Source organism: Nyctereutes procyonoides, unplaced genomic scaffold (assembly GCF_905146905.1).
Source record: "Nyctereutes procyonoides isolate TBG_1078 unplaced genomic scaffold, NYPRO_anot_genome, whole genome shotgun sequence".
Classification (NCBI taxonomy): Eukaryota; Metazoa; Chordata; class Mammalia; order Carnivora; family Canidae; genus Nyctereutes; species Nyctereutes procyonoides.
Window position 1 is genome coordinate 14,470,385 of NW_026575120.1, and position 9,820 is coordinate 14,480,204.

Genomic DNA, 9,820 nt, shown 5'->3' on the forward strand with positions numbered 1-9,820 from the left:
GGCTGGAGACAGAATGTCCTCTCTCAGCTCTGCTATCAGCGTACTTCAAAACTAATCTGGCTGCTTCTTTCCAGCTCAAACTCCCTCCAGAAGGTGCTAAAGTCTCTTTTTCTTCTTTCCTCTGGGCCTACAGGCCCACATTTGTAAAACAAAGGTTGCCAAGAAACCCAGCCTTGCAGCACCAGCTCCTGGAATGAGAAGGTCAGTGGGCAGAGGCCCAATTGCACAAACCTGCAGAAAACAGTGACCCAAACCACCAATCCACATGCTGTCTGGGACTCTGGAAGTGCCACCTTCTCCTTCACCACAACTTCTTCTCCTGCTACTAATTAATGAATTCTTGAAATCCCTGAGGGACAGTCTCCTTCCTTCACTGCTGGACAGATGTGACCTACAGCCTTGCAGGTGTCTGTGAGCTTCTTCAGAGCCTCTGCATCTGGCCCTACCCTCAGCCTCTCCATACCTGGGCAGGTCTCTGGGGAATTGAAGCCCCATTCCACCTGGGCACAGGGGTCCTCACTGAGGACTGGTGTCAGGGAGGACAAAAACACACTTTCTTACCAAAGGGGGTTATTTGCCCAGCCTCCATCACAGGTGGTTATGAGGATCAAGTAGATAGCATGGGTGAAAATGCCTGTCCTCTCCTAAGTACTAATACGTGTAAGAAGTATAAACATGGTGCTTAGTGCTCACTTCGGCAGGACATATATATAACCATGGTGCTTTGAGTCACTCCTTGACAGCACTCTCAGGACACTTTGGTAACTGATGGTAGGAGGACTCAAACTTCCTATCTTTACAAAGGTATTTTTTGCTATTCATCTTCAAACCCTATATTCTAGACCTAGGTGTCCCAGGCAGTGGTCACTCACTAGCCACTTGTTGGCTACTGAGCCCTTGGAATGTGGCTAATGTGAATCAGGATGTGCTAGATACAGGACAGACACCTCAGGCATCAAAAACTTGGTGCGGAAAAAAAGAAAAAGAAGGAGGGAAAGTATCTTATCAATAATTTTTTATATTGGTTACATGTTCAAATGATAGCATTTTGGATATATGGGGCTAAATCAAATAGATCATTAAAATCTCAACCAATTAATTAATAAAAGCAAGCTCCACCTCTTTCTATTTAATTTCAAACGTGGCTACTAGAAAATCTAAGACCACGCGTGACTTGTGTTCTATCTCTATGGGCCAGCATGACCCTACACAATCTCCATGCTCTGCCCTCTTCTTTGCTCGTCCACCATCTTTAATGGGGCGCTGCTTTCTTATTCTCTGAATCTCACCCTCCCCCAAAAAAGGAAGTTATCTCTTCCATAAGTCTTTGAGCCTTCTAGCTAAGGATCTCATTCCTTTGAATTTCACTAATACACTTAGTACCCAAGATGTACACGGCAGATGCTGACAGATTTGCTAAGTGAATGAGTAAGTGAATGAAAGAAAGGCCAATTGAAAAGAAACTCATACAGATACTCTTGCAAATGAGACATCTTCTATACATTTTGATTCTTCAGACTTAAGGAAGTTAACACCAAAACATTGATTTCTTTGAAGACTTATTAATTTGTTGAAAATAAAAAGTGTCCAAATGTCCTTGGGAATGAGATATACCAAAACTTAGTAAGTGAAACACTACCTACTCCACCATAATCCGGGAAACCTTGCATTTGAAGACAAGATGGACTGGTGGACCACCATCATATCCTTGGAGTTGTTCACTCAGGTAACAGCTATCTACTTGGTGGGGGAGAGGTGGTGGTGGTGGGGAGGACCAAATATATCTTCTTTAATTGCGAGTTGGAGAGGTAGTGAGGAGAGAATTTCTGCTTCAGGTAGATGCAACCTTAGGGGGAAAAGCAAATATCCTAGCCCAAGTGTGGTACTTAATCCTCTCTGGAAAAAAAAAAAATCCTCTCTGGAAACAGCAGAGTCTTCTCTAAAGCTCCACATCTGGACTCCCACCAGTCTCTGGTGCATTCAGACCTCTGACATAGCTCTTGGGAAGGCAAACGCAAGACAAATTTCCCAAGAGGAAATTAAACTCATCTCAAGGGATGAGGCTTTTTTCAGAACAAGACATTTGAATCAATTCTACCTCCCTTGCCTCTAGCAGCAACAGGCACAAACTTTACCAGGAAGCTCTTCCCTAAAAGACATTTAGATGAAAGATTTAAAAATGGAGGCAAGAAGAGTGCGTCTGTAGAAGCTGGCTGTTAGCGGCCCAAGCTCACAGGAGCAAATCTTCTATTTCAGGAGTCTATTTTTTCAGGACAACCGCCCAAGCACAAAGCACACAACTAAAAGCAAAAACCCATGAATTTTTCCTTGGGTCTCCATGGCTGGAGTCTGTCTACTCAATGTTCAGTGCGCTCTTCCTGCCCTCTGGAGTCCAACAAGGCTAAAGCCAGCTCACGCATAGGGATGCCTGGATGTATTCTAATCTCCCTAAAGACAGATGAACAATAACAGTATCTGCAATGCTCCTCCTCTACTTCTTCCTATGCTTTTGCTTCACTTGCTAGTCTATTGGAACTTTCTAACAACCTCCGTGGCCAGAGGCCAAAGGAAAAGAAACACCCAAGGCTGCCTACTTTGGAACCAAAATAAGTGGTGCCCACTCTGGGCCAAATCCCATTTTGTGAAGGTGCCCGCAAAACGGGCATTTGTACAGGCATAGTCAAAAGCAGGCGGCAAGGGCACCCATGTCCAAGCAGCTCTTCCACCGGATGGGCCCTCATTAAAAAGCTGACACTTAGTGATGACTAAGACTGAATGCAACAGATATTTCAAGGAGCTCGTCACTAATGCAGTACAGAACCATCCCAGCTGGAGCCAGGCCCCAGCAACCTCCCAGTCCCCAAACACCCTGTGTTCTTCCAGGGGTCAGTGGCAGCCCTGGAGCCTCTCCCCACCAACTGGGGGGAAATATGTAAACAAGTCATCAGAGAGGCAGGCCATCAGGGCAGGGCAGGCCAAAGGCAATGGGTCTCCCCTTTGGTCACTGAAAGGAAGGGAGATGACCCAGGCTTGGGGGTAATTAGCTAGACCGAGGCTCGTCCCCCGGGGGCCCTGCTACTTAGTTTTTAAAGCCTCAGAGATGGAACCGGGGACCTGGGCCAAGCAGGAAAAATGGCCACTTTCTGCTAAACAGTCTCAAGGCTAAGATTCTACAGTTTAGACGGTATTCCAAAAAAAGCTCTGGTCCGGAGGTGCAAAGGGCAGGGCACATCTGCGGAGGAAACAGTCACCTTAATTACCATGTCTAGAGAAAGTGCGATTTCATTACAGCCTCCAAAACTACCGCCCAAAGGAGGAAACCAGAGAAGTGTTTTCAATTTGAAAGAGACTGGTAAAGAGAGGGTGAGAGGGTGAGAGGGACCGGCTCTCCCCGCCCTCGCGCAACTTGGACCATAAGGTGCCTTCCTACCTCAAAGGATATAACCAAAACACAAAAACCGAAAACAAACCCACAAGAACCCCCAACGATGCAATGCCCGCTTTCAAACCTGGAGCCGTTAAGAAGCAGAATGTCCCACGTTAGCTTCCAGGGGCCGCGGCCCACTAACTCCCTTCAAACGCACAGGGAGAGCCCCCGGCGGCAAGAGCATCCGCGCCCCTCGCGCGTCCCCCGCAGCTGCGCCCGGGCTCGCTCGGGGAGGGTGGAAAGGGAGCAGGGGCCACCGGCGGGTGGCCAGAGACCCGACGGCGACTCCGGGCCGGGCCAGACGCTCCGGCGGCTACAGCGACAACCCACGGGGCGGAAAAAGCAATGCTCTGGTTCCAGAAACTTCCATCAGAGCCAGTTCTGGGTCAAATCACAACCCACGAGGCCACCTCCAGCACATGCCCCGTTCGCCAACTGCCACCACCACCACCACCACCCCCCCCCCCCCCCGAACCCTGGCCCCATCTCCTACGATGCCTTCTTCCGGCACTATCGAGAGAGCGCCGCCACCCTCAGATCCTAAATAACTTGGGACCCAGGGTAACTTTCTTTTCTCCGCAAATCCCAACGCCTCAACTTCAGTCTCAAAAAATGTTGAGGGAGGGAGGTGGTAAGGACAAGGGGAAGGATCCCAGTTTTAATGTGGGTGAGGGGGAAGGGAGGGAAATGTTAATGGGGCTGCGGTGTGGGGTGAAACGAAACCAGATGCGGCGGCTACATCTGGAAAATGGGGGGGGGGGAGTGTTAGGGGAGGAAGATACCGCAGAAATTTTTTTTCTGGGCCCAGAAAGGAGAAGGAAGCTTCACCACCACCCCCGCCGCCCCCGCCCGAGGGGGTCTGGCTGCCTTCATAGGTTATGTGCTCAACGAACTCCATCCATCCGCAATGTCAATAAATTTCTCTGCAAACGAGGATTCCTCTGTTCCCAACCCCACACATAACGGGAGGCGGGAGCGGGGTGGGCAGAGGGTCTGAGCCAGAGAAGCAACATGCAGCGCGGCCGAGTGCACCGCACCGGCCAAACCCTCATCCCTTCCCCCACCTCCTCGAACCAGCTTGGAACCGAACGTTCCCCTCCCCCACCCCACCCCCCGCGACCCCATAATGGGGCTTAACATCACTCGCTGGGCGCCCTCCCTTCCACAAACTTCCGACCCTTTCTGAGATCCACTGAGATAACCCCCTCTGGAAAAGGGAATTCCTTTCTCGCTCTCTGCAATAGCAGATTCAGCCATTTGGTGACGACACCTCCTTAAAACCTACTCCAGGAGAAGCTAACCTACCCCTCCTCTTCCTTCCCCCTTCTCGCCCCCCTCCGCCCACCCCCAAGCGCGACCCCAGACTTCCCTCGAGGTGGAGGAAGACTGAGAAAGACGCCGGGGTTTTAGCGTTCCACGCACAGCTACCTGCTGGACTGGGGTGAGTCCCCACTAGTGGACTAAAAGGAGATGGGCCGGAATGCAACACACACACACACACACGCACACACGCAGCGCCCCCATCGCTGCCCACTCCCGCCCTCCCCACCTCGGTCCGAGGACACCGAGGGCCGCCGCCGCCCTCGCCCTCGCCCTCGCCCTCGCCCGGGCCGGGTCCCTCCCAGGACTCGCCGCCGCCGCCGCCGCCGCCGCCTCGCCAGCTCCCCGGCGCGAGTTGGCGGAAAAGTTGGGCGGCAGGAGGAGCTGCGGGACGAGCGCGGGGAGGGGGCGCAGGCGGCGACGCGAGCGGGGAGGGGAGACAAAAGGGGGGCGCGGAGCGCCGGGGAGGGGTCGGGAGGTGCAGGGGAGCGGGGGACGATCGGAGGGAGGCGCCGCACTCGCCCGGGCTGCGGCGGGGAAGCAGGCAGCCGGGAGGCTCCAGCGCCGCGGGCCGCTCGGGACGCCAAGCCCGCCCCGGATCTGCGGGCGCCGCGGCTCTTACCTCACTCGGCGCTGCGGTTCCGCCTCTGGAGAGTCCGCCGTGGCTCGTGCGGGCGGGCGGGCGCCCGCGGCCCCGGCTCCGGCCCGCCGCCCCCGGGCTCCGCTCGGGTCCTGGCGGAGCCGCGAGAGCCCCGCGGCCGGCGCTCGACTCCCGGCGGCGGTCGGGGCTCAGCGCCTCCGGCCCGGGCGGGAACAATGGAGCCGAGGCTGGTGCCCCGGAGGCGGGGCGGGGGGAGGGCTCCCGTCCGCCGCCCGGGGTCTCCAGACCCTGCGGCCCCCCTCTCCGAACCGGGCGGCGGCGCCTCACGCTTCTCGCGGCCCGGGCTCCATCGCCCGGCGGGGGCCCCGGCCCCGCGGCGTGCCCGACTGCAGCCCCGGGACTGTGCGCCCCGCGGACCGGCGAAAAGTCCTCGGTTTCCGCGGCTTTTCCAGCTGCGGCGCGCGCTCGCGGCCGGGGAAGGCGAGGTCGCCGCAATGCGCTAAGCGGAGTCTCGGCCGGGTCGGGACGCCGCCGCCCGGCTTCGGGCACGGCCCGGGCTCCCCGGCCGCAGCGCGCCGGACCGGACCTCGGGCTCCCGCTCGCCGCCGCCCGCCGCCCGCCGCCCGCCGCCGCCGCCCAGGCCGCCGCACCAGTGCCCGCAGGAGCGCTCCGAGCGCTGTGCGCCGGCGAGGCGCGAGGACTCGCTCTCACTCCCACCCGCGCTAGTCCCACCCCCGCCTCCTCCCCCTGCTGCTGCCTGCTGGGCCTTGTAGTTCCCAGCCGCGGCCCCCGACCGCGGGGAGCGGGCAGAGCGGCGCGGCGCTCGGCGGCAGCTTCCCCGCAGTCTGAGTCCGGGGGCGCCCGGGCCTGGCCTCGGAGCCCCGCCCGCAGGGCGCCTGGGGTCCAGGCGGCGGACGCAGGAGCGGGGGGGGGGGGGGGGGAGGGGGGGCGACGCCGTGGTCCCGAGGGTGTCCCCGCCAGCACCGGCCCTGCAGTCGCACTGACTGCGTGCCTAGGGGAAATGACTCTTCTCGCTCCGAATCTCAGTTTTCTCGTCTCCTCTAAAAGGGGGGATAGTAGCGCTTTTCATATAGAGTTGAGGATGAAGAGAGGGCCTGCCACACAGTTAACAGTCCATAAATACAAGCTGTATTTTATCCGTGAGAAGGTCTACGCCCTCTTCGGACCCTTCCCTCCCATCTCACGGTTCCCCAGCCACAGAGTTTAGGTTTTTGTGGTCTACCGGGAAGCGGGGGTGGGGGTGGGGGGGTGGGGGGGTGCTATGATGCTGCAGCTCCATTCTGGGCCTCCAGAAGTCTTCGACCTGCAGTGAATTTTAGGAAGCAAAGAGTGAGTGGTGGGAATTGGGCATGTTATTGGTTTGGAAATTAATCAGAATCCATCCAGAGTACCTGAGGAAAAGGTTCTGTGGAACCCGAGGAAAAGTGACTAAAATGCCACCATAATCTATAATCTTGCGGCTCCCTAATCCAAATGCACATAAATTCTCTGGGGAAACTTATAAAAAATACAAATTCCTGGACCTACTCAGACCTAAGGAATCAAGATGTGCCAGAAAGGAGCCAAGAGTCTGTATTTTTTCTGAGGCTCCCAGGTTGCCAGGGTGGGGCCATTGGTAGGGTGAGAAGTATGTCACACTAGGTATGAAAGATGCCTCTATTCTGGTCCCCTACTTATGAACTGTTTGATTTTGGACAAGTCATACATGTGAAAAGAAATCAAGACTTGTTTAACTATTACATTGAGACTCTCTCAGAAGTTTGTCAAGAGAATCAACTAAAATAAGTGGCGCAGCGGTTTAGCGCCGACTGCAGCCCAGGGCATGATCCTGGAGACTCTGGATCGAGTCCCACGTCAGGCTCTCTGCATGGAGCCTGCTTCTCTCTCTGCCTGTGTCTCTGCCTCTCTCTCTCTCTCTCTCTCTGTGTGTGTCTCTATGAATAAATAAATAAAATCTTAAAAAAAAATAATGGATGTCAGCATGCTAAAGTATTACACAAATAGAAGTCACTACCTCAGTGTGCCTTGGTGGCTCAGTCAGTTAAGCATCTGACTTCTGGCTCAGGGGCTCAGGGTCAGGATCTTAGGGTCTGGGATCAAGCCCCACACTCAGGGGGGAGTCTACTTGGGATTCTCTCCCACTCCCGACTACTACCTCAGTGTGCCTTGGTGGCTCAGTCCATTAAGCATCTGACTTCTGGCTCAGAGGCTCAGGGTCAGGATCTCAGGGTCTGGGATCAAGCCCCGCACTCAGGGGGGAGTCTACTTGGGATTCTCTCCCACTCCCTCTGCCCCCTCCCACTCATGCGCATTCTCTCTCTCTCTCTCTCAAATAAATTTTTTAAATCTTTTTAAAAAAGTCAGTATGTAAGTGAAGGTAGGACGTATACTTCATTGCTACCCCACAAAACCCTCAATCTTATGGAAGCTGGAATACTGAATGAGATTAACCTCCTTCCAAATTTAAGGAAGTAGTCTAAGTTATTTCTCTATTTGACCAGCAAGTGAAAGAATAGTAACCATCACAGTGTCATTCCCATAGTAGGAGTTCAATAGCTATTTATTGGCTAACCAGAGTAAATATTCAATATATATTTATTGAATGGTTGAATAAATTAACAACCAAATAAAAAGCAGGAAGTCATGTATTTGCAGAATAAATGAACTTTAGCCATGGTTAAAGGGTTATTCCCCCTACAAGCCTATCCTTTCATCCTTATACCTTGTAGCTCCTGATTAAGATAGGTGTAAACCTCCCTTATAAGCTGCTCACCCATTGGGTCTTCCTCATTTTTTTTAGTAGGTTTCACATCCAGTGTGGAGCCCAGTGGGGGGGGGGGGTTTGAACTCACAACCCTGAGATTAAGACCTGAGATGAGATTAAGAGTCTGATGCTTAACCAACCACTCCAGGCCTTCCTCATTTTAAATGCTCATTCCAGCTGTGTTAGAAGGCCAAACTCATGCTCTCCCCCCTTAGATAGGCCTTCCCTACCACTCCCAGCCCTGACAGTCCCTGGAACTCTCTCTCTCTCTCTCTCTCTTTTTTTCCTGGAACTCTCTTGATCTGGTCTATCCCATTGATCTGAGACTTTACTTTGTTAGTCACTTTTTTTTTTTTTTTTTTTTTTTACTCTTTGTCTCTAACTAGTTTCCAAACTATACCAGGGCAAGGACCCCATCTCTGTGTCAGACAAGCTCAGGATGTTACTCAGAAGATGTTCCATATGTATTTGTTGGTGGTGCAATTAATGAGAGTAGCAAACCCGGGTTACCAGAGGAAGAAATGCAATTGGAGGGAACAGAGCTGGGAAGCCAAGCCATGGAGAATCCAGTGTTTATGTTGACATCCAACCACTATCTTTCCCACTCTATTACTGAAAAGGAATATACCCCCCTTCCTCTCTGTGAGTCTTCTAAAACAGGGGATCTCAATCCAGCCCTTTTATTCCTTTGATCTGGAAGCATTTGAAGAGTATCCTGAACCCAAAGAGGAGGCTGAAGGAAGTGTCCTTGGTTTAAATAGAAAGAGAATGATCTAAAAGCCTGTCTCTCGGCTGCTGAACAAATTCCTCTGTAGATTTAGCAAGAAACCAAAATGAAAGCAAGTGGCCAACTTGATAGCTGTCCTTCCTCCAGTTCTCAAGGAAACAGCCAAAGATAGCAGAATGGAGAAGGTGAGAAACCCAGAAAATGAATAGGCCATCCAAACCAGAGATATGGCTCCAGAATAACTGAGAGCTGGCTGCTTTTACCCTTCCAGCCCAACTCTCCTTCCATGCTGCTTCTCCCCCTTTCTGAAATGCAGACCCTTCATTTCAGGACAGGCCCCAGGCCATTGAAGGGAGAGCATCCCCAGGGCAGGCCTGAGCAGTTCCAGGCAAGGGGGGAGCCAGTGGGGTCAGCCAGCAGCTCTGCCTGCCTCTGTCCTGCTCTGAGGACTCCTGGCACCTTGCCTCCCCACACAGAAATGTAATCTTCCCTCTGAGATAACAAAGAGCTGGGAGGGTCAGGGAGGATTTGTAGGCCCCTTGCCCTGCCAGCTAGATGTCTGAGGGGGAGACAAAAGCTCTCATGCTCAAGGACCTGATAACCAGTTGGGGGCCTGTTGCCTCCTGGATCTGTGGGAGGAGAGAAACAGTGCTGAATGAAATGGAGGGAAACAGAGCTCTCCCCAAAGCCCCATCCGTTCTCTTTGTTTCGAAACACTGCAGAAAATCCCTTCCTTCTTCCTCCAGCTACTTGTGGCCTCAGAGTTCTTCCACAGAGAAGGGAACTCCTCTTCTCTCCCCAGCACTACCCTGCTCCATGTGAGTTTAGTTCTGGGGCTTGGCTGTTCCCAGGAGAGGTGAGTACCCAGATTACACTGTGCTGGTCCTGCAGAGTTAACACCTCCCCGCTGCAGAACAAGTTAGTGGAGGGAAGGCAACATCTGTACTGGGTCAGAGCTGG

General features: G+C 53.5%; 1 protein-coding gene across 4 annotated transcripts in view; it reads right to left on the reverse strand.

Moving 5' to 3' along the window:
* Positions 1–5,968, reverse strand: part of FGFR1 (fibroblast growth factor receptor 1) — a 49,597-nt gene extending 43,629 nt beyond the window's left edge. For all 4 annotated transcript variants that reach the window (XM_055334643.1, XM_055334642.1, XM_055334641.1 and 1 more), the window contains exon 1: positions 5,370–5,968. The gene's annotated coding sequence lies outside the window, so the exon portion shown is untranslated. The remainder of the gene's footprint in view (positions 1–5,369) is intronic.
* Positions 5,969–9,820: the final 3,852 nt, after the last annotated feature.